A 26,220-nucleotide genomic window follows, 5' to 3' on the forward strand; every position below is an offset into this window, starting at 1 on the left:
TCTAATTACTGAAGATGTTGGACATTTTTTTCATATATTTGTTGATCAATTGTATATCATCTTCTGAGAAGTGTCTGTTCAGTTCCTTAGCCCATTTATTGATTGGGTTATTTGTTTTTTTTTGGGGGGATTTTTACTACTTTTTATAGATGATGTCAAGGGTGCTCCATAACAAACACCTCAAGAACTGAGCTCCATTTCAGAGTCTGCTGTGCAGAGAACCCAACTTATGACAATGGAAGGACTAAACTTCATAAGCTCTTGCCGACATTCAATCATTTGTGGCCATTTTGACATTTCATGAATTGTTGTCTTGTGGTTTATGTGTTTTCCTGTTTGCCCCTTGTGTCTTTTTAACCTGGGCACTAACTCTTTGAGAGCAACATCCCATGCACTGTACTTTGGTATGCTCTTACTTCATCCTCATTCAAATCTCTTCTCTTTGGAAGTGTCTTTGGTCATGCTATATAAAAGTATGTGCCTCCCAACTTCTGGACTCCCTATTTTCCTTCATAGCCCTAATCATCTGCTAATAGATCATAAGTCTGCTCATTTAAAAAAACTATTATTTATCTCCTCCATTAAAATGCACTCTATAGGGAGGCAGGGATTTTTCTCTTTTGATTACTATAACTCCAATGCACAGAATAGTACCTGGGACACAGTTGATATTTATTAATTCAATTGAATTAAATTAATAAAAATCCTTCTACAACAAGGAGGTCAAAGTCTTCTGTATAAATGAAGGTTCTGGCAAGAGAGATGATATACTTAAACTGGGCATTTGAAGAAAGTTTAATTAAGGGAAGATTTACAAAGGTGTGGTAAAGGTTTAAGAAAGTCAGTAAGAGATAGCACAGTGTCCTGGGGATAGCAACTGCAGGAAGCCATTACCACACCTAGAAATGAAGAGACAGGAGGAGAAGCAGTATGGGGGAACTCAGAAAGAACAGCTGTAAGAAGAAAGCCTTCCAAAAAGAGCTGAAACCTTGTAGTACAGGAATGCATCCCAGTTACAGTGCTTGGCTGGGTTAGAGCTAGGGCAGCAAATCCTGTGGCCTCCCTTTCTTCCTACCCTTTGATGTTTTGCTGGAGTTTCCTACTGGCCAAACTTCCATTGCTAGTAGGCAAGGGAACCTGTTGAGAGTCCTTCATGGTTGGCCTAAGGCACAGAGCAGGGTGAAAAAGGGTGGAGTGTGGGTCTTGAGAGGCTAACAGGAAGTGTCCAGATCACATGCTAAAGCAAATGCCATATGGTTATGAAATTACCCCTGGGGCCCTCGGGAAACCTAGCTGGTTAGATGAAGTAGAAATGAAAGATTCTGTGGTGTGGGTATAAAACAGAAAACCTGGGGGAGCAGGTATTATGTGGCTAAGAGCAGTGAAGGGTGCAGGAAGGGGAGAAGATTTCCCTCCTCAAGAAAGGAGAGAGTGTGCGCTAGAGGGTAGCTCTTTATTCATGAATGAAGCTTGGTTGTAAGGTGGGATACTGATCGCTTCCATGCATTCTGCTGTGAAAATTCTGTGGACACGGACGACAGAAGGAGATTCTAGAAAGTTGCTCAAGCAGTAATAAGACCCTATACCTCAATATATTAGAAACAGTAAAGAAGAATATGGGAGATACACAGAAGAAGAACATCAGTAATGGCAGAAGTCTCACACTTGCACTCTCTGCCATCTTTGAGGAGGTCAGGATTGGCTTGGGGAGTGAGTCAGTACATAACAAATCCAGAACTTCCATTGAGACACTATTTCAGCTCTGATTCCTAGACCAAATATGGCTTCTGAGAAATTTCCTTTACATTAGTATTCAAGCCACTCTGAGAAGATTCCAAGATTGTGGGAAATGACAGGAGGGCTCAGCCTCCTGGATTCTGGCTGTTGTTGACGGTTTGAAGCTGCAACTGTGGGTGCCAATCTGGTGCCCTGATTCCCTGCCTGCTGGGAGTACCCTGCAGTGTCACACCCTCCCTTCACCCCAGCCACCTGCCAGTTGGCATTCGGCAGCACGTTCGAGTCAGAGTGGTCCACCTTCCTTCTGGGTGAAAGAAGAGGGCTGCAAAAAGCCGTGGGAGCCACCCCTAGTGCCAGACATGCAAACAAAACTGGCAGAGTGGAAACAAGCTGAGAATGAATGCAAATGTGGGTGTGTGAGACGGAGCACAGAGGGCCAGGGAAATGGCACTCTTCATTTCTGCTTGGTCGAGAAGTCACTGTTCCTTCTGAACCTGGGGCAGAGTGGCAGGAGCAGTGGTTGAGATGTCACTGTCAACGCAGCATAGGAATGGGAGCTGGAGGGGTGTGGGGCAGTACTTCTATAGTGGAAAACTGCACAGCCCCCATCAACCGCCTGTAAAGCAACCAGGAGGTTAAGCTCCATGTGATAAAGCGAGAAGACAGGGAAGAGAAACGCTTTGAGTAAGAACAAAGATTGTTTAAGGCACCCAGGTGGTGTCTGAGGTAGCAGAAAGCGGGGAAGACACTGAAAACAGTAGTGAGATCCTCTAGGTGAGAGAAGCCTGCAAAGTAGATAAGAAATGGCTTCCTATTAGGACAAAGTTCAAGCCATATAGCTCTGGTCATACCAGGCATTTCCATGGTTTTTGTAATCCTTCTCCTTGGATGACTCCCAAGTCAGACTGATGAAAGGTGATGATTTCCATTTCGAATCTCAACCTGAAATATCAGACTTCAGTATTTTTTTACTCAACTGGACATTAGCATTGGGTTGCTCAACAGATATGCCATATTCAGCTTATCCAAAACGAAAATTCACATGCTCATACCCACAGGCACCATCTTATTCCATTTCTCTTAACTGGTTTAAGTTCCTTTAGTTATTCTGATCAGATCCATGACCATCATCATCACTTCCTTCCTTTCCTATCTTTATCCACTCCATCACCAGGGCCAGCTGACTTGAATATTCTCTGTTCTTCAACTCCATTAACACATCCTTAGTTTAGAGCCTCATCATTTCTTGTCTGATTTATTTTATTTTATTTTTTTAAACATCAGAAATTTATTAGTTGCTCAAAACATTACATTGATCTTGACATATCATATATCATAACGTTTGTTTCAAACTTGTCTGATTTCTAGTCCAACTTTTTGTAGCTTTCCTCTTTGGCATCCTCTTTCAAGGATCTGTTCTTTATGAGCCCAAATTCTGTGCTGCAGTCAGTGACGGTTTATTCCCTTTCTTATCTAGCATCCAGATACTTCCCAGTAGGAGTCAAATGAAGGTCATGATGCTTTGGTTTTCAAGCAAAAAAGTAATATCACCAAGTGTTTTTTAATTGACTTAAGTTCAGTCTTTCATTTAGATGTTTTTCATAGTAATTGTGAAAATGAAATAAGGTAATATATGTGATAAGCTTATAAAATTGCCTGGTAAATTATAAATGTTCAATAAAAATTACTAGTTATCTGCAGCAGTGTAACAATTACCTATTCAGTAAAATACTACTATAGGTACAATGAAGGCTACAGAAATATTATATATTATATATATATTATATATATACACACATATATTATATATTATATATATATTATATATTATATATATTATATATATACACACATATATATACTATATATATACCATACATAGACTATATATCATACTATATGTATCAGACATGCAGCATTCATATAAATTCATGTGTTTAAGGGTCTTAAAACTCCAAGGCCTTCCCATCTTGACTGTCATACTAGCCCATGCTTCTGACTGATTTGGCTGATTTGAAGACCTCTACAAGTCAGTTGCTAAGCCGATTCTATATTCCAGAGAAGCTAGCTTTTGTGTGCTCCTCTCAAAGAATAAATGTGAGGCTCAGATGAGATGATGACCATTTAAGTGCCTTGGTCACTGCCAGTGGCTCTCCAGCATTCCTTCCAGCCAGCCAGAGGCTGATGTGTGATCTTTGCATGTTTCAAAGAGTGCCTTCTCTTTTATGCTGTTCTATTAATTGCTATTTCCTGAGCAAATAGAATCTCATATCTGATTCCTCTCATAGAACAAAGTTGTCTGGTGTTCTGAGCCCAGTAGATGGTTAAATCTTCCAATCTCAAGTCATCTGTTTTCCCTCTGGACCAGTAGTCTCAGATGTCCCGTTAGTACTTTCAGTATCTTTCCTAAAGGGCTTTAAATACATCTTTGTGGTATGTTTTTAAATTATTAAAACCACATAGGGTTGTTTTTTTTAAATAATTCCACTCTGCACACCCTTCACAAAAAGAAAGGAAAAAAATAGGAAGGAAGGAAGGAAAGGAAGGAAGGGAAGAAGAGAGAGAGGGAGGGAAAGAAAAGGGCAATCTTGTTACAAATAAAGAGGCTTTATTTCAGTGCCAAAAGATTCTAAAATCTGATTCTGGAAAATCAAACCTGTTTGGTGATAGAATCTTCTATGCAGTCTTCAGGTCTACCGCGATGTGAGCACTGACTCCATATATAAGTGGAAATTAGCTTTGGCTTGTGTTGCTTGGAAAACTAAAGAAAAAGGAGGGAGGGAGGTAGAACTTGGGTCACTCAGATAATTACCTATTCTCTGGCATCACTTGATGTTCTCTGGGCCTGATCTTCAACGTGTGTGTGTGTGTGTGTGTTTTCCAGCTCTATAATTTGAACAAATTCATCCGTTTGGATTTTTTCCCCCTATCTGAATCAGATATTTGCTCCCAGCCTGAGAAATTGTATGCCAACTTCCTGCCAGGAGCACCTTTCCACAGCTGTGTTATAAATATCTGGGAAAAAAATTGGGAGGATTAAACTAGAGATTGCAATAACCTTCCTCGCAGTGCCAAGGCAGTCCTGAGAGGTTCCGATAATAATATCCCATGTTTTACAATTGGATCGTGAATTCACCAAACTAGGAGTAGATCCAACTTTTTGTAGCTTTCTCAAGGCTAATGGTTTTTAAGGAGTTGGATGGCTAGCTAGTGATAATCTCTATTATTAATTAGACTATTAGAAAGCATTGTGATTTTTTAAAAATAACTTTATTTTGGGGGCACACATAGATGACCTGGTCAGTGTGTCTTGTGATTATCTAGCATGTTTTTTTTTCTTTTGAGTTTTATAAAAGAAAATTGCTTACACTTTTGGGTAAGCAGGTAGAGCAGGGAAATTTATGAGTCTTTTTGGATACTGCTCTGAAAATGGGTTTCCATGAGGGCAAGTGAGAAGTGTCCCCTGGAGATGGGCAGAGTGCAACCTGTAGAGGCTCTATTAGCTAGAGTTTTCCAGAAAAAGTAGAACCAAAAGGAGATTTGTCTGTCTGTCTGTCCATCCATCTATTCATTCATTTCTGGAATTGGCTCATGTGATTTTGGAGGCCCAAGAAGTTCCACATTCAAACATCAGCAAACTGGGAAACCAGGAAAGCCAAGGGTATAGTTTACTCTAAATCTCAAGACCTGGGAACTGGGAGTTCCAACATTCTCCTCTTGTTCCAGCTCAAGAAGAGAAACAAAACTAATCCTTCCTCTGCCTTTTTGTTCTCTTCAGGTCCCCAATAAGTGAATGATGCCCACTCCCATTGGTGAGAGGATCTCCTTCACTCAGGCTATTAATTTTAAAGCCAATCTCTTCTGGAAACACCCTCACAGGTATGCTGAGGATCTATTTTACCAGTTCTCTGGGATTACCTCAGTCAAGAAGCTTATGGGGCTTTACCATCAACTGGGAAATTGAAGTAGGAGAGGGAAAGGCAACAAGGGGAAGCATGCACCCAATTGAACATCATCCAAAGTGAGCTGATTCTTCCAAAGCAAATCGTTTTTCCATTCATTAGATGTGTATGTATTTATTGAGCATGTAAAATATACAATAGACCACGGTTTTGGGCACTGACATATAGCTTTGAACATAATTCTAGTTTCTCTTTGTTATGGTTTAGATACATGGTATCCCCTAAAAGATCATGTGTGAGACAATGCAAGGATATCCAAAGGTGAAGTGATTGAATAGAGAGTCTTAACCTAATCAGTGGATTAATCCATTGATATGGATTAACTGGGTGGTAACTGTAGGCAGATTGAGTGTGACTGGAGGAAGTAGATCCCTGGGGGTGTGCCTTTGGGTTTATATTTTGTCCCTGGTGAGTGAAGTGTGCTCTCTGCCTCCCTCTCTCTGCTTTCCGGTGGCCATGTCCTGAGATGCTTTCCTCTGCCATGCCCTTCCACCATGAAGTGTCGCCTTGTCTCAGGCCCATGGCAATGCAGTTGGCCATCTATGGACTGAGACTTTTGAAACCATGAGCCCCAAGTAAACTTTCCCTCTTCCATGTTGGTTGTTCTTTTTGGGTCTTTTAGTCATCATGATGAAAAAGTTGACTAGAACACTGTTTTCATGGAGATTACATTCTAATGGAGACACATGTATAATAAACAAGTAGGCAAATGTATAAATGACATGATTTCACATAGAAAGCTGTGAAGAAGATAAAATAAAGCAGGGTAATGGGATAAAGTGGGAGGGAGGTAGCAGCTGAGTACAGTGGTAAGGGAGAGAAATTTAGGGATAACCATTTAATAATAACTAAATGGTACCTTTTAGAAAATGATTGTAAATTATAAGGATCTAGTGAAAAGAAGCTATTCAAGATAAAATAATAAGCTCAAAGGATGAAAGCAACAATGAAGAAACCCTTTTCCCGGAGTACTAATCACTATGCTTGTATTATTTCTAAAAATCACCATTTTGTTACAGAAGTGGAGCATTGTAATGAGAACCCATAAAAGAAGAAAATAAGACCACCATGATAGCTGCTCTTGAAATTTCTTTATCTTCCAGTTATTTTTCCTATGCATATGAAAGTATATTTTTTACTATACTGCTTTGTAACTGACTGACTAAATGAAGCATGTGAGGGTCATCTTCTGATGTCCATGCATATGTGCATTAGGTTGAGTAATATTCCATCGAAAAGGAGACCCATGCTTTAAGAAAACAATTCCCTGTTTCTGACCATTTCTTTCTAGTCATTCTCCCTTATGAACAATCATTGAAGAATATCCTTGTATCTTTATCTTTGCACATTTGTTTAATGATGTTTTTAGAAGAAATTTTTGAGTGTCATTGCTAGGTCAAAAATCTTCATTTTTAAAGACCAAATTAAACTGCACACAATTTGGGTGGAGAGGCTTTAAAAATTCATACCAGCAGTTGATGAGTGCTCATTTCCCCACATATTGGCCCTTTCAGAATAATAACAATGCTAATGAGTGAGAAGTGGCTGCTGTTTTAATTTGTATTTATCTTATCAAGAAATTTATAATATTTGCACTTCTATACCAACCTTTCAGGTTTCTTCTTAATGATTTATATTTTTGCTAATTTTAAAAAAAGGAGGTGTTCAATTTTTTCTTTTTTCTAACAAGACCACTGTATGTATGCACTTATTTGAATAGCTATTATATGGCAGGACCTATGGATGTAATGATGAATCAGAAAATATTGTTCCCCTTTTTATTAAAAAAATGTTTTTTTCTCATCTAATTTTGGTTCTTTAATTTTTGTCAGTAGAATATTTTTGAAGGTGAAAAATAGCCTTATTTTCCTTTATGGTTTCATCTTATAATGTTGGGTTTAAAAAGGCTTTCCCAACTTCAAGATTATAAAAACTAGTCATCATATTCTCCTTAGCTATTAATTGAATAATTTATCTTTTCCCCACAGATTTGAAATGTCATCTTTATCATTCAATGAATTCTTAAATATACATAGGCTGCCTTTGGATTTTCTACTTGATTTCCCTGATGTGTCTCTGTTGGCACCAATGTCAAGTTACATAACTATTGTGGCTTCATAAAACATTTGGATATCTGCTGAGGAAAATCCCAACTCATTACTGTCCTGTTTCAAAGCATTTTTACATGTGTGTTTACTAGAATTTTATTAAGCTGCAAAAAGGAATTACATTAGATTTTCAGGAGGGTTGAATTACATTACAGATTAAGTTGCAGCAAATCTGTGCAGGATTAGGTGTTCTTACTATAAGAATACGATTCTCTGTATTCAAGCGTTCAACTCTTCTTATATGACCTTCAGTACCAAGTTCTTGTGCATTTTTTATTTATTATTATTATTATTATTATTATTATTATTATTATTATTATTTTTGCCCAGTTTATTCCTGGATATTTTATGTCTTTGCTTACTTACTACTGTGAGTAGAATCAAATTGTCATCATGTTTTTTTCTAACTCGCCATAATTAGTGAGTAGGAGAGCTGCTGATGGACCTATTATTTTATTGCCAGCCTTCTTAATGACATCTCTTGCTAGAAACCACAGCTTAAAATACTTACACAGTGGTGCAGCCTAAGACTGACCCCATCAGCTCAGACACTGGGTGTGAATGGTTTGTATCGATTTTTTCCATGACATAGCGGCTGAGAACTAACCAGGACGTCAGTTCTAATACTTTTTCAGATGAATCTCCTTTTTTCCCAATATCTTTCATAGATGAGCAACCATAACATCTATAATTCCTGGCTGTTTTTTCCCCTCCTTCAACAATATTTTGTTTTTATGTTGAATTGCATTACCTGAATTGCCAAATAATCTTAAATAGAAGTGTTGATGATCAACATTCTCTTATTGCTCCTGATTGTACTGGAGGAATTGGTCATTTACAGAGATATCTTGTAAATGATGTTTTAAAAAGCTCTATCATATTGTATTTTATTAATAGTATTTTTAAAAAATTAGATATCAATAGTGAATTTTATCCTGTGCTCTGCTTCTGTCTTCTATCAAGATGGTTATCAGAATTGTCTCTTAGTAATATAACTTAAATTTATTCATCTTCTTAATTAAAGCAACACTGCATTCCTGAAATCAACCCTACCTGGTCACAATACATAACCTGTGTTGTACATCTGAACTTCATTTACTCATATTTTATTTAACATTTTTGTATCTGATAGGCATATATGAGATGGGTTATAATGTTTTTGGTGTTTTAACTAGTTTTGGTAAAAAAAAGAAAAACATAAATTGGAATGTTTTCATCCTTTCATGCCTGTAAAACTTAAATGATACAGGATTTTCTGTTTCTTGAAGGTGGCCAGAACACCTCTTTGGGAATTGCAATTTGACAATAGTTTTCAATGCATTTTATAGTTTTGGTTTATTCATACTTTTTAACTCTTCTTGAGTAAGTATGTAATTTATATTTTCTTAGAAAATAATCCATTTCATTGTGATGTCTAATTTTGTAAAATAGAATAGCTTTCATAATTTTTAAAAATAATCTTATCTATTGCAATATATACTTTAGTGTTCATTATTTTTTCTCTTTCATTCTTGGACTGGTCAGAGGTTTGTTTACTTAACATGTCTTTTCAAAGAGTCTATACTTGGTTAATAATAGCAAAAGTCTTTTGAGTGCTCACCATGTGTCAGATTTCACAGGAGTTTTGCATATATTAGTTCATTTAATCTCCCAACCACCTCCTGATTTTCCTCCTAATGCAGTTGAGAACACCAGGCCTTCAAGATTGAAGGCTAACCTCAAGTATCACAGTTGGCATTTTTCAGGGTGATGTTGAACAACTAAGTTCGGAGTAATTTGTTACGCAACAATAGATAAAATAATAGGTGATTGAATTTCCTGGACATTTGTCAACCCCTTCTATTTGGTTTGTAAGATTCCTAAGTTCTGTTGTTACAGAGAAATCAATGGAGTAACACTAAGCAAGTAAAATATGCAAAATAGAGGTTAGAGTCTCTTAGAGATTATAATTGCATAATTCTTGATTTGCATAATGGTGACCTCTGATAAGACATTTCATAAGGAATGAAATATGGTTTTAGAGATGCAAAATATTAATGGGATATATGGAAATGTATCTCATGGTAAAGATGAATATTGGGAGTGGGAGGGCAAGGCCCCTGTGGTTTCTGTTACCACAGGCTTCTCATTGAATTATCTTGTGTTATTGCAGTTTATTTGTTCTATTTTCTCCCTTCACTGTATTTATTCAGTACTAAAAGTTGACAAAGTGAAGGCAAGAAGAGAGAATCAGTTTGCAAGTTAAGGAGACGCATTTATAATAAAAAATAAAAATACTAAAGAAATAGGAAAGCATCCAGCATCTTTATTGTCCATGAACTATATTTGGTTTGTGTAATAGGAAAAAATATTTTGAATGATGATAATGCTTACAAGGAAAGCATCGAAAATATTTTGTTTCTTTGAATTCCACAGAATTAGCAAAGCAGAATTCAGGGAAAAAAATTTACTTCTGCAAATGGAAGATTTGCTGAGAATGATAGTGGTGAAGCCGAGTTAAAGCACATGCTGCTAAACCTAATGACCATCTTAGCTCAGTCTTAAGTTGGAAAAAATAAAGAGAAGTTACCATGAATTCTTGCAGAATTGGGCTGCTCTGCGCTAGGTTACAAGAGGAATCTATGGCAGGAAGAACATGGATGATGAAACTGCTCAAAAAGATCCAGAAGCAATGATGGAATAAAGGAGATCACACAGCACAGAAAGTCTTTGTGCGAATGAAACAAGATCGCCCTTGGAATAAACATGCCACATTTTCAAGCGTTAACAACCAACTCCAAGACTGAAGGCTGCAAAAGATGCACTTGGGCTTGGGCTAATGTAGTGGGAAATTAGAAACTGTGGTCTGTTTATTACTCAAAGATCCAGGAGGAATTGAAAGGCCCTAGTGAGGTGTACGTATCTTCAGTGTGCACCAAATTCCCACTTTGCAGGAATTTCTTGAAAAGGATTTTGCTGTAATTTGGGAATTGTCTATAATTACAGTTTCTTGCTTCAAGGGATTCATATTTGGCTACTAAAGGCAAGTGCTCAAGTGAGGGCCTCAGATGATGAGTCAAGATTGTATTGGAAGCGGGGTGCAGTGTCTATCCCTGTGAGTTAGGCTGAGAAGACCATCTTTCAGTCATACAGTCTAAGAATTAGGAAGAAACCCTGTCTTCACATGTGTTTTTAAAATAATGACTTCAATTCTAGGAGACAGGAATTGTTATCTTCTTTCACAGCTGAAGAAATGGAGGCACTGAGGTGTGAGTGAATGGTCCACAGTCATCTGGCTGGTGACTGAAGGAGTCAAAAGTGAACTTGGCAGTAAAATTCAAGACCTCTCTGTCCTTGTCTTATCTCTATCCACATCCACACATCCTGGTTGGTGAGATCTGGGGATGTCTATTGGTAGTGACAAAGGAGTAAATTACCCAGGGTGGAACTGGACACTGTGCTTTGTGCACTCTCCTTTTATTATTAATCACATCACAAGCTTCTTGAGATAGGTATCTTTTTGCTTTTTAACATATGGATCCACCAAATCAATTATTTTGCTTGCTAGCCTACAAAAGCATTTGGGAGTTCTTTTTGGTTATTACCTTTTGAAGATTGCACACATTTATTATTTTATTATTTAAATGCCACACATTTATTATTTTATTATTTATTATTTTAAGGTTATTATTAAGCCACTTAGAAGATAACTCACAAGAACCCTGAAGATTCTTCCTGAATATAGGACCTATTTGCAAGGACATGGGTGCCCTCTCTGGGACTTCAAAAGTAAACTTTTGGAATGCTTATAAATCATAATAGTGCATGGAATTTGATGTTGAAAATTTACAGAATTAATAAATGAAAATATAAAATATTGAATGTATTAATGTTTAGAAACTCGACATACAGGGAAAATTTTTCTTCCTGTCTTAACTCTTACATGTAAGTGAGAAGAGAGATAGGTAGGAAGGAAAGAGAGAGGGAAGAAAAACAATTTTGTACCTGGTGCATACTTATTAACTTTCTTTTTTTTTTAACTGAAATACAATGTGGAATTAAAAAGGAGGTTTTTTTTTTTTTTATTGGTTCAGCTAATAATGATCCAGGACTTACTATGTGTTAAGTTTATATACCTTATGTAGCACGTGAATCTGTTGGTTCTCAAATCTGTCTGCACATTGCAATCCCCTGGGAAGTTTTTAAATTATTGCTGCCTGGAGTCCACCTCCAGGGATTCTTATTTAATTGGTCTGGTGTGTGACCAAGAGAGAAATGGGTTTTTAAGGCTCCCCAGGTGATTCTAATGTGTAGCAAACTTTGAGAATCCCTATGTTACTTCTGAAGTCCAGAGATCAGCAAACTTTGTCTGTACAAGGCCAGACAGTAAATACTTTAGTCTTTGCTGGCCATATGGTCTCTGTCCCAAATACTCAGCTCTGGATATTAATACTAAAGCAGCCACAGACAATTTAGAAGTGAATGAGCACAACTGCATTCCAATTAAACCGTATTTTGAACACTGAAATTTGAATTTATAAAAAAGGTATTATTATTTTGATTTTTTTCCAACCAAGTAAAATATTTTAAAAATTCATACATTGAAGGCCATACAAAAACAGGCAGCTGTGCAGATTTTTTTTTTACAGTTTGCAAAGCTCTTTCTCGATATATATTACTTTATGACAACAAATGCACCTATATTCTTAGTTTTATAGTTGAAGGAAGTGAGACAAAATCAGATGTTTGGTAGTGGTAGAGCAGGGATTTGATCATGAAGCTATGGTTCTCTTTTAGAAAATGTCAAAATTTTTCCAAAAATTACACTTTTGGTTATCTTTTAGGTTAATTACACTTAAGGATAATTGACATGGGGAAAGCTCTCCTCCCAACCTCTATCTTTTAAAAAACAAATCGACAGTTGATTCAAACTAGAACAATACATCGTTTAGTTTTAAAACGTATTTTTGAGCCATTGTTCAATCCTCTGCATCCCACATGGCTAGGCAGACCTGGCCTTTCACATGCTGGTTGAGGGATTTACTTGATTTAATTGAAGTTACGTTTTTTTCTTGTTCTTCATGTACTGCCAAATCAAGCAAATAGTGTTAAAATATTATGGTCAATTATACATATAAATCTTGCAGAGCTAATGAACATAGTCTTTAGATTGAGGCTCAGGCTGGACACTTATCTTATTCTTTAAGATAAAACACCACATCTATATAATGCATTGCTAAGCTCTCGTCTTACTACACACTGTGTCTAGAATCCCATTTTCCATTAAATAATAATCATTGTAATTAATAGACTGGTTATTTTATCTCTGTAATCTGGTTACAGTAATTCATCAAAGGCATGTAAATGAGTGCTAGGAGAGTGGTGCATCCTTCTTTTTTAAAAAGAAGGTAAAGGATTTAAAATGTAATAATTCTCCAAGGAGCATGTTAGACACAATGTTTGTAGCTTATGGAAGGAAACACTGTATATGGAATAGTCACTATTGTCCCAAGGGCATTGGATCAGTTGAACCTGCTCTTCTCTTGGATGGTGATTACAGACAGGCTGATTGGTGACTGGATGCCTGCTTCACATCGTCACGAGTGTCCTGGGCTTCACTGATCAGTGGCTTCATTCCCACCTCTGCATCCTGCATTCCTCAGCCCTGTCCTGCTGAAAACTGCAATGCCTCCAGATGTTCTTGAGAAGGGTTTTAAGAACCATTTATCTCACCTTAAAACTCTAGGGAGAATGGAGTTTGGAGAATGGAGTTATCACCACCTCCGCCACTCCAGTCCTCAGGCACTGACAATTCAGGCAAGAGAATGGAGGAGAGTGAGTTGGATCAGCCTCATAGACCACTGGGCTCTTGTACAAGCTCTGCTTCTCCTTGAACCTGGCTGATCCACCTGACCCTGACGGCCAGTGTGCTCCTTTTCTCAGTACTCACCTCTTCTTCCTATCCCTAGGACTCTTCTAAGGCATGGACAAGGTATAGCAAAGCTACATTAAAACAGCACCAGCAGAGGCAGCGTGGGGGAATGACTTTAGTGCAATGAATTTAAAGAATGAGCTTTAGAGCTGACCAGCCTTAAATTAAAATCCCAGTTACACCCATCTGAACTGATGACCTTGGCAATGAATGAAAAACAGGATATCTCAATGCCTCATCAATAGGATATTGCTGAAAAGACGTTTTGGGTGAGAATTAAATCCAAACACAAAGCTCTAGAGTCTGGATTCCTCTCCTCAAAACGTGGAGTTATGTCATCCTCTTCTGCTTCTCTCTCTCCTTCTTCCTTTTCAATAGGCCGTGAGGACTAAGGCGGGGAAAGGAACAGCTCATCTTTCCCTGCAGCTTTTCACATGTTTGGGTTTTCATTGGGAAGGAGAGGGAAGTCACAAAGGGCAGGTAGGGAGGACCACAGGGGACACAAAACCTGGCCATGTCTTGCCCATCCTCCTTCCATTAGTGGTATTTTGTTCTTCTTAGAAGAAAGACTTTTTTTTTTTTTAAATTTTTTATTGTTGGTTGTTCAAAACATTACATAGTTCTTGACATATCATATTTCACACTTTGATTCAAGTGGGTTATGAACTCCCATTTTTACCCCATATACAGATTGCAGAATCACATCGGTTACACATCCACTGATTTACATATGGCCATACTAGTGTCTGTTGTGTTCTGCTGCCTTTCCTATCCTCTACTATCCCCCCTCCCCTCGAAAGACTTTTTTTTTAAAGCTATAGTTTTCTGCATCTTGAGTGGTTAGTCCCTCTGTGCCATGATGACCTCCTTGTCTGTCACCAAGCTCTGGCACTATTAGTTTTGTATTTATGCCAACAAACTTCGAAGCTGGACTCTACATCATTGTGAGCTCCAGTCAGTCCTCAGCAGTGCAGGCCTGGCACGTCTGGCTTCTATGCTCTGAATACGAGGCTGAGCCAAGCCCTGGCCAGGCTGGGTTCTCATCTTGATGCTTTGAGGAAAGATCTTCTTCTAAGACTTTATGAGTCAAAATCTGTCCCGCCCATTCCTATGTTGGAGTTCTAACCCCCAATATTTCTGAATATGACCTCATTTGGAAATGGGGTCTTGATAGAAGTAATTAAGTTGAAAGGGGTCCTGAAGTGAGCCCTACTCCAATATGACTGGGGTCCTTATCAAAGGGGAAGTTACATCCCAGAGACACACCTGCTGAGGGGGAAGATGATGGGAAGAAGACATAATCTACGTCTTTCTGGAACAGGCCTCCATCGCAGAAATACCCAACCCCGCCCACACCCTGATCTTGTACTTGTATCCTCCAGAGCTGTGAGACCATAATTTCTGTCATTTAAGTCACCCAGTCTGTGGTACATTGACGGAGCAGCCCCAGGAAACTGACACACGAGATCATTCTTGCTCTTGGCAGAATTCAGTTTCTGGCTGTTGTAGGACTGAAGGTCTGATTTCCTCTCTGGTTGCCCGGAGTGATCCAGCCACAGGAAGGAGCCCCGTACCTTACCATGTTCCTCCTGCTCTCTTCAAGCCAGAAACAATGCATTGAAACTGCCCTGACCTTCTAATCTTTAAGTTCCTGTGTCTCTGGTTTCTAGACCCAAACTAAGAGGGGTTAGGGATGATGTCAGCTTTTGTGCCCACTTGGAGAGTCTTTCTTTCTAAACATTAACTGTGTCACATAACTTAACCATGGGAGTAAGATCCATCCTGTACCCCCAAATTATGCAGGGCATCTAAACTCACGCGTGGGGACCTTAGGGGTACCTTTGAATCCTGCCTGCCCTGGGGACCTTTCAATTTCTTAATTCTTCAGCTTTTGCTTATCACAGAGCCGTGTTCCTGCCGCTCCCTCCACAGGACCAGATCGCAGTATGCTTGTTTGTGTGCCTAGACACAGTGAAGAGCTAATAAGCTGTCGTTTTCCATTTGGGAGAGGTTTGGGGGCTCATTTCCATCCACATGGTAAATTCTTGAGAGCAAACACAGAGTTCCTGGTCATCACTGCCTCCTCCACGCCCAGCACAGTCCTCACACTTGACACCCACTGAGCAAGTGAATAGAGTGCACCGTAAAGCTGAAACTCTTCCTCAGCTACGTCCCTTCAAGCTCCTGCGGTAGACGAGACATTTCCCAGCTTGGAGCATGTGGAAGTTTTATTTTCAAGGGAGGGAGGGCTCCCCGAGCAAGAACTAGATGTGGCCCCTGAATTGTTCACCAGATTCCTGGGCATATACCTTAATTTTTAGGGTTAAGGTAATGAAAGTCTAGAGACCACCATTGAAAGGTCACCATTCCTGACCCTGGTGACTTTTTCTGCTTCCAGTGGTCTTGCAGGAATGGGATAAAAGACAATTTCAGTGAAAACAGATTGCCTCTGGGAAGGCTGTCTGGGCTAGGGAGGCCAAGAAGGCATTCGGTGAATGTGAAGTGAAGGTGCTGCCTTCTGCAAGGCCCTGCTGCTCTCTAGATGTACCAGATGTACCAGGGCTGGCTGGTTGGCATCCATGAATGGGTTAAACCAGGATGAGACAACAGCTTGGGCTGATGTGCCTTCCTCCCCACCGCGGCTCTTTGGTGGAGGTGTGGGGAGGCAGGGGGATGGAGATGGGGGATGTTTCTCTTCTCTGAAGCATCAGAACAGCTCCTTAATGGCCACTTATGTCTGGGTCCCAAGGTTTTCATTCAAAATGATAATAAAAAGACACATCAAACCTATAGGGAAAACCCATTCACATAGAGCAGCTTTGAGCCAAGCCTCTAGAGTCACCAAGCTGAAAAGAACCTGATTAATGACAGCACCTGAGATAAGTGGCACTTTAACCAACCTTAACTGTTGATGTATGATGACATAATGTCCCCTCCAATTAATGACAAGGATATAAAACACCTGTATTTAGCAGAGCAGATGCTGCTTTTATGGTTAGATGCACAGATGAAATTGACTTCTAAAGGACCATCTATAACTTACTTCCCTATTATTTGTTTCTATATTTGTTTCATTATGTATGTTATAGGTGGAGGAGGAAATTTAACCTCAGATTCCACACCTGTGCAGCAAAAAGGTGTAAACTGTACTGTAATTTACCTAAAGAAAACTTGTATCCCATGATTGAGCAGGTTGTTGGTGGTGATCTGCCTCATTTATTGAAGGCCTTTCATACTGAACCCCAACTTTGTTTTTTGATAAAGGTGAGCAATACCTTTAATGAGTCAGTCAATCCATTGGTCAATCAATCAATCAATATACAGAAATTACCTGTTTAACTCCTCAGCAAATACTGTATAACTAGCTTTTAACATTAAATATTCACTGCATATGCTACAAATACAAGATGCTGCACTAGGTATTTTGGACTTGACAAGGACTTTTTTTTTTTTTTTTTTTTTTTTTTTTAACAAACAAGTAGATTATTCTGTTGGGTTTATTTTTATTATTAAAAATTATTTTATTTTAAATTAGATGTATTTGTTTGAGTCAATTTTTTTTTTTGATTCTGTGACCAAAAGACCTGACAAGAATGATTTTTGAGGAGGAAAAGTTTATTTGGTGCTCATGGTTTTAGAAGTCTCAGACCATAGATGGCCAGCTCCATTGCTCTGGGCTCAAGATGAGGCAAGACATCATGGCAGAAGAATATGGTGGAAGAAAGCAGCTCAGGACGTGACTATCAAGAAGCAGAGAGAGAGAGAGAGAGAGAGAGCACTTGTCTCACCAGGGACCTAACCGCACACCCTACCTGTCTACAGTTACCAACCAGTTAATCCATTCAAGTGGATTAATGCCCTGATCAGGCAAAGACCCCCATAATCTGATCATTTAACTTGTAAACTTCCTTGCATTGTCTTATATGTGAGTTTTTAGGGGACGCCTTAACCATAACAGTATTAATAGTGTGATAATTTAATAATGCATACAATGTGGAATGATCAAAACAGGGTAATAGCATTTCCATTTTCTTAAATATTTACCATTTCTTTTGGTTGGAAGCCTTTTAACTCTTCTAGTTCTTTACAAAACATGTAATACATTGCAGTAAACTATTGTCATCTAGAAAACTAGAACTTATTTCTCTTCTCTAATTGTATTTTGATAACAGTCCCTTCTCCCATCCCACCTCTTCTGTGCCCACAGAAGTTTATTTCCCATATCCCTCCTTCCTGCCCCCTTCCTAGCCTCTAGTGAAAACCGTTCTTCTCTCTACTTCCACGAAATCAACTTTCTTAGCACATACAAATGAGTGAGAACATGCGATATTTGTCTTTCTGTGCCTGGCTTATTTCACTTAACACATTGTGTCAATGACTTCTTTATAGAGTTGTAATTTATCAGGGAAAGGAAGACATGTACACACCATGATAAATGTTAAATTTTAGGAACAGCTGAAAATGGTGGGGACTGAAGAGTTCTGGTTAAGCAGAGCCTGTGGGCACAGAAGAGGTAGGATGGGAGAAGAGACTGGGTAGGTAGGCAGAGAAGACAGCTCAGGTAGGAGATTCATCTTTTGAGACAAAGATAAAGGAAATGTATAAGCTAGGGTCTGGAGCCGAGGAGAAAACCCTGGTTTATAAAATGAACTCTAGAGAAACCATAGAACAAGGTCAATAAGATAGATGGCATCAAGATCATTAAAGGTGTGGAACAAGTTTCATTTCTTTTAAATGATATAGGAACCTAAGCATAGGCAAAAGGACAGGTGACCTTCCGTCTCTACTTGAAACATTTTATCTTAGTGTTATTTGGGTGTATTTTGGTTTCAAAGGCTGAGTAACAGAATTGAGAGATTTTTAAGTGAGTATTTAAAAGGTTTTGTGGGTCCAGACTGCCCAACTGGTTGTTTGTAAGATAAAATACAAGAACAGTGGTAAGAATCGGAGAAATGACCTTGTGAAGCTTCCAATGAATCTCTCAGTGAGACACTTTTGTGGGCTCTGGGTGTGATTGGTAAATATATGGTCTAACCGGGGGGGGGGGAGACAAAGCGCAAGGAATTTTGATTGTCCGTGACGAACTAGAAACTTTATTGCTGCTCTCTTCTTACTTTTCAACTCCTCTCTAGTACCCAAAGAGGGGAGCTTTTATAGGTTGATCCAATTTTAGGGCATTTGATTGGCATTTGCTGACGTCTTCAGCTATCACCGTGCTGAGTTGAGATCCTGCGTGTTTGTGTGGACTCATTCATCTCTCTTGGGTTCCTAAGGTCAGAGAGGATATTTGAGTTGGACTGCTGTCCAGAGGAAGAGACCCAGCAGCATCCCTTCCCCATGTGTCCCCACCTAACCAGGCCCTTCACTGATTTTCAGTAGCCCCCTTCTCCTCCTAGCTGAGGCAGGTGGCCTTCGTGGGTTCTGCTTTCACTGTTGGGGCAAATGTTGTGTCTCTTTCACTTTCTTTCGTTTCTTGAGAGCAGGTGTGACCTTTCTCACATGGCAGGGTGGTCTTTGGGATGGAAGGAGACAGAATAGGCAACTTGGGCTGATGATTTGAGGTCCAATTTCTCTTGATGATTTTGGAAATAGAATAAAACTCCCAAGGTAGCAGGGCATTCTTTGATTCATTGCTGTATTCCTAGCACCTGGGCCTGGAAGATAAGGTTATTTCATGTAAGTTCATGGGTTGAAAAATAAAGTGGTGCTTTGCTTTGCTTTCTTTTCTATATATGTATTTTCTTTAAGTACCTGGATGGTTGATTGTAGGAATTGACTTTTTGGGTGTGATGCCCCGGACTTCTCTCTTGCTAGCTGTGAGTTCCTATATATTGTTACCCCATTTTTATATCCCCAACAGTAGCCACAATATTTTTAAACTAGCTTTTACTTTCTTCGCCTGGAGAAACCATTTGTGTGATTAGTCAAGTTCCTCAAAGATGGTTCAGTTTTCTATCCACTGTTACCTGGAGACTCTAGTCTGAGGAGTGAATCATGAGTCCATGAGAGACCCATGCTCACTTCATTTTTGTGAAAGAAAAGGTTCCCTTTCTTCTTTTGTAGATGTTTTTCCTCCATCCCAGGACCAGACTTACCTTGTACCCATGATCCCCTGCTCCTCCAACACCCCCCTTTCTGCTTTCCTCCCCACCTTCTATCTGGTATTTTCCACCTCTCACTGTTATCTATTCATCTCTTACTATCAACAGGTTATTTCTTTGCCAACCATAGACTGCTTTCCTTATCTTAAAAAAATGTTTCTTCTCTGTGCTCCAGTTTTTGCCATTAATGCTCTGCTTTTCTTCTCAGTGTAACTTCTTGGGAAACACACACATTTATGGCTGTGACACCCTCTCTCCTGTATCATGGTTCCCTGGTACCTTCCTGGGTGACTGGCTCAGGACCAAGCCTATACTTTTTGGTATCTCACTTTGCCTTAAGGGACTTGTGCTGTCACAGGTCCCCAGCTGTCTGTGCTTGTTCATCTTTAGGACATGCAGCCATTGAATGGAATTCTAGGAATGGTTACAAAGCCTGTGGCCTAGTTCTTTATTAAATGATATTGGAAGAATCAGGACCATGTGCAGTTTTTTGTTGTTGTTGCTGTTCATCTTAATAGTTGTATTTTCATGGAAACCTTCTCCTTTTGGAAAAAAGGAGATACCCTGATACTATGCCCATATGCAACCTTATTAGGAGTTTAAGACCTAGGATTATTTGGAGGGATGAGTAGGTAATAGAAGATTCTCTGCATCCCATTGATTACCTAAGAATCATACACTAGAATCACACTCTATAGAACCTGGAGGAACCTCAGGGATCACTTAGTTATGTAAGACAAATGAGGCCTGAGTTTTGGGATGTGGGTGGAGAGAGGAAGTATAGTTTAATGGTCAAGACCATATCCTTTGAAATTCCTAGGTTTAAATCCCAGCTCTGCCCAATTCTGCCATTTAGGAGCCAATTGCTATGCTTCTTCATGTTCCAGTCTCCTCACCTGTAAAATGGAGCAATAATGGCAACTATTATATAGGTTGTTGTATGGTTGAGTGATTAATATTTGCAAAGCTCATGGAGCAGTGCCTCAAAGAGAATAAACATGTACATAAATACAGTGTCCCTTTATGTGGTTAACAGTCATTCGTAAACTGCCCACTGCATGCTCACAATTGGACCGGGTGCTAGGATTACATAAAATAAAGCCACAAAAATGATGTTCTTAAGTTACAAGAAGAATGCAGAATAAGGCATCCAGTGAGGTCTGGGATTTTCTCACTGCCAGGGTCCAGTTCCATGGAACCTAGACAAGACAGTCCTGGACCTGCTTACCCCAAGTGCTGGAATGAGGAGAACACATCAGGTGGGCATGAGTAAGCACTGTCAGCAGACATTCTCCTTCATGTTTTGAGAAAGAGAAGATACACTAAGGTGCCATTCAGTAGCTTGCTTTGAAACGAAATGGAGTTTGTGTGGTTTGGGCAACAGAAATAATGACCCCTTTGCTTGGACTCATAAGCTTCTTTGTCCTTCTTCTTTGTCATGGGTATGTTAGTCTTCAAAATGGCTTTTAAGAGTAAATTATTATTTCTAGAAGAAGAGCATTATTTTCTAAGCCAAAAAATGGTGCCACTTCCACATGAGCTAAGCCTTTTAATTTAGTTGGAAGTGAGATAATCAGTGTTTGGGCTGTTGTGTTTGTTCATTTACTTATTTATTTTTAATGGCAGGGATATACAAAAGTTGTCTCCTAAGCAGAAAATAAACAAATGCCCACTCTCAGACATTTGTGCTCATAACAGAATTTTTGGTCTGCACACTGGGTCCTGAGAGATTAGAGACAGCTGGTGTGCACCGCAGCCGCCAAGAAGGAGCATGTTCCTGGGTGAGTGTGTTGAACAAAATCTAAACGATGCTAACGGGTCCTAGACACTGATTACGGAGCACGACAGTCATAGCAAGCTACTCCAAATGAAACACTGTCTTTCCTTCACTCTGTTGAAAGAGGGATACAAATAAGTTTCCAGAAAGTTTGAAAAGTGTGGGCACCGTGATCTTGTCTATCTGGTAAATTTGTCAAAATCAAATAGCATGAGAAGGAACTGGTTCAAAACCACCAGGAGATGTGGCTAAATGAGGGCTGAATGTTTTCTTTTTTTCCTTAAGAAAAAATAATTCATGGAGCTCAAATCCCTCAATCCTCAGTTCTCTGCCACCATCATTTCTTGTTGGCCAGAAATAAAATAGTTCCACCAAGAATGGTTTGTCATAGCTTACATACGATTATTTGCTAAAAGAACACTTTAAAAAGATGGATGTCTGAAGGTTATTCTATAAGAGAATGAGAGAAATTTAAGAGCAGTTAAAACAAAAGATGGAATGTGCTCCTTCATATTTACAAAACATTGCAGACAAATTCCTCATTTCAGGAAGCCTAGGGATGTTCTTGAGAGCTGAGGAGAACCATGAGCCACCCATTCCGTCCTCCTCCTGGCCACTTGGGTGAGGGCTCTTTTGCCTCTTCACAGTTGTATATTTGCCTGGGAATGAGAACCAGGTTGAGGCTGGTAAGCCACAGAACAGAGCAGCCAAGGTGGATTGGAGGCAAAGGAAAGGAACAAGTCTGCTTCAGCTCCTGACATCTCTCCAAGCTGCTGTCATCTGGACTCTATGGAGACAATTGGATCTGCTAGATGCAAAGGCATTATAAGGTAAATTGATGAGAAATGGATGTGAGCTCTATCTTTCACACAATAGCCTCTCTTCTAATCATGAAATCAGATCTTGATGTTGTGGTGATGGTTAGAAAGTCAGGGCTCCTCTGAAGCCCGTGTCCACCCATGTCCTCAAACAGCAGAGCTTTTCCTCATCAAGGTCTTTATGAGTTTCAAGTTTCCTCTTTGGTGGTACAATAATAGTCATAATTTCAATTAATATTGTTTGAGGACTTATGATGCACCAATGTACAAGTGCTTTGCATGTATTAACCTCACCTGTTCTTACAGCTTTGAACTTATTCCATTACATAGTTGAGGAACCTGAGATTCTATGAGGCTCAATTTGTTGCCCAAGACCAAAGAGTAGAATCAAGATTCATTTCTGTACGACTTTGAAGACGAACAAAGTGGGAGCCTTCCAGAGAGTTTTAGGGATCCTAGAAAGTGGGGTGGCAGCTACAGAGAGGCCAGTCTAGCCTAAGACCCTGCCCTGCAGGTCAGGGAAGGAATATGACTTCTATAGGTATGGAGTGAGGTGAGGCTCAACTCTGGACTATCTAGGAATACTCAGGAACTAGATGTAATATTCTTGTTTAACATTTAATATGTGCATTTCATGGTGTTTTGTGGTTGTTGGTAAACACATTTATCTTGCACAATATTTGGAATTACCTAAGGTCTAAGTGAAGTATGTATTGATGGTGGAGGTGAGGAGAGGTAAGCACTTGATTTGGCATAGGGGTTAGGGATACAGTGTTTGCAAATGACAGAAAAATCTAGTAAAAGAGGTTTTAAAAATGATATGAATTTATTTTCTTTTATGTACAGAAACCAATGTGGAAGCCCAGAACTGGCCGAGTGGCTTCATGAAGTCATCATGAACTCAGGCTCCTTCTCCCTTGATGTTCCACGCTCCTGGCGGGTGGCTTCCATTTTACAGCACAAGGTGGTTACTTGGACTCCAGTCATCAAATCCAAAATCTATTCTGTAGGAAGGAGAAGTAAATGGGAGTCATACATGGCCTGCCTATTTAATTGCTATGGGCTCGAACTTCATCTTTGAGTATGTCATGTCAGTATTAGGATAAAATAATCACACTAAAGGATAGTATTATGTGCTAAATTATTCTCTTTACGTACCATTTTGCATTTTCAAGTGAATTCTTGGATATACAGAATGTCTTTATTCTAGGATTTTACTTTTATGCAATGCTATCATTTGGATCTTGAATGTCCCCTAAAGACCTATGTATTCAAGGCTTGGTCCCCAGCTGTGTTGCTACTGGGAAGTGGTAGAACCTTCAGGAGGTGGGGACTAGTGGAAGGAAGCTAGATCATTGGGGTGTGCCCTTGAAGGTGATGGTATGACCCACTCAACTCCTTCTTGTCTGCTTGGCTGGGCTGTCATGAGCTGAGCAGCTTTCTTCATTACATGTTCCTGTTGGTACCAACAGGCCCAAAGGCAACAGGGCCAAGTGACTATGGATGGCAATCTCTGAAACTATGAACCACAATAAACCTTTCCACCTTTTAAGTTGTTTATCATAAAGATTTTGTCACAGTGATGCAAAGTTGACTAACACACACAGATACAGATAGATGAAAGAACTACTTGAGGCTGATCAATCTTTGGGGGAGTTTTCTGTAGTTTAAGCAAATAAGAGATATATCTTGGCTTGAACTTTTGGACCTAATTGCTCTTTGCTTACTCTGAGATGACAAGACAAAACAAAACAAATGGTTAAATAAAGGTAAGATACTTATGATTGGATAAGTTTAAAGACAAATCATTTTATTTTGGCCTTGGGTTTTATGATTGGAAAAAATCACATATGTAGAGAAAAAAAATACTCCATGTTAAGCAACAAAATCTATGACTTAATGGAGATGAGAGTCATATTTAGCTACATAGAGTTTTTGAAGTACAGAATATTAGTCTAGATAAATTAAGCTATTTATTAAAGAAAGGCTTTTATCAGCTAGAATTGGCTGTTTTTTTCTCATTGTAACTAATACTGACTTGGGTTAACATAAATAGAACAAATTTTTAAACTTATTGAAAGATTATTGAAGCTAACTGTATCTAAGAAAAAATAAAATTTAAGGATTATTTTATTTACATAATTCAATCATATCATGAAAACAATTCATGATATCAGGAAAGATATTCACAAGGGAACATGTTGGTCTCTCTAGATCTCTCATGGCGGACCAGCTTCCACCATTTTTCATACTTGGATGACTGCTTTGTAGATTAAAATTGCTAGGCAGGGGGTGTAGCTCAGTGGTAGAGTGCTTGCCTAGTGTGCATGAGGCCCTGGGTTCAATCCCTAGCACCACATGAACTGACACACACACCCTCCCTCACACACACACATGGACAATTCTGAGGAAGTGTATTGGTAAGCTGCAGTCTATTGCCCACCTTTGACCACAGGAGGATGTGACACCTTGATGGACAGAGCAACCAAGAGTGGATGCATTGGCAGGGGGGATGGTTTCCCAAAGAAAAATCAGGACACTTGTGCCAGAGAAAGGAAAGAGACACTGGCAGTCAAAAATAACAGATGGGTTGCCACCTACATGCAAATAGTAGCTCAAGTTGAATCTCAAAGGATGGGGAAAAGCCTGGAGACTCGAGTTCAGCATGGTTAAAAGGCATAAGATCACGATCAAATCTGACTAAACTGTATAGCAGTTCCTTATTTAATTAAGCAAAGCTCTGGAAGCCGGAAAATGAGAGGTATCCAGTAATGGAAGAAATGTTCCTCCAGTAATGTTCCTTAGTAATGGAAGAAAAGCAACCAGGGATGAGGAGACAGAGACATGTGTGGCCTGACTCTACCAAAATCAAAATAAGAAGCAATCCTGCCATACATTTATGGAAGATGCAATGCTTTTGACTACCACAGATAGACACCTTAGCATACTGTCATGGGGAGTTGGTGACACAGTGACATTGCGAGGGTATTGCTAGGATCCAGGGTTTCATTCTCACTTTGTTCTGAGCCATTTGGTCTCACTGGTGAAACCAAGGGTTTTATTTTAATTTATTTTTTTAATTTAATTTTTTTTAAAGAGAGAGAGAGAGAGAGAGAGAGAGAGAGAGAGAGAGAGAATTTTAATATTTTTTTTAGTTTTCAGCAGACACAACATCTTTGTATGTGGTGCTGAGGATCGAACCCGGCCACACGCATGCCAGGCGAGCGCGCTACCAGCCCCAAAACCAAGGGTTTTAATGACAAAGAAGCTCGGAGTCAAATCTAATTTGTTTAAATTTAGGAAATTTATTTAATCTCTGTTCCCTTCCCTGTGAACTGGGACTTTTATAACTACCCCCATAAAATATGTGATCCAATTGCCATGAGGCCTGGTGAGCTGTGGCCTCCCCTCTGCACTCCCACCTCATCCTCTTGCTCCCTCAGCTGCATCCACACTTTCTTCAATGTTCTTCACATGGTCCAGGCACAACAGGAATCTGGAGAGCAGTGACCCAGGGAAGGGAAATGGCTGGTTCCTACAGGAGGATCCAAAGTGACCCTCTGCTCCATCTGCCTGTCTTTCCTGGGGTCTGAGGTTGATGAAGCTATGGGGGGTTTTATGCTCATACAGTTATGTTAGTCCCTCTACCTATTGTACAGATTGCCACCGTAAAACAATACGTTCTCTTACAGTTTGGTAGGCTCGAAGTTATCTAGCATCAGGTGTTGGTAGGGCTATAATCCTTTCTGGATGCCCTAAGGGGGTCTTGTCTGCTTGTTGTTTTCACTGTGTAGAGGTCACAGCTC

This window comes from Marmota marmota, unplaced genomic scaffold (genome assembly GCF_001458135.2).
Source record: "Marmota marmota marmota unplaced genomic scaffold, marMar, whole genome shotgun sequence".
Classification (NCBI taxonomy): Eukaryota; Metazoa; Chordata; class Mammalia; order Rodentia; family Sciuridae; genus Marmota; species Marmota marmota.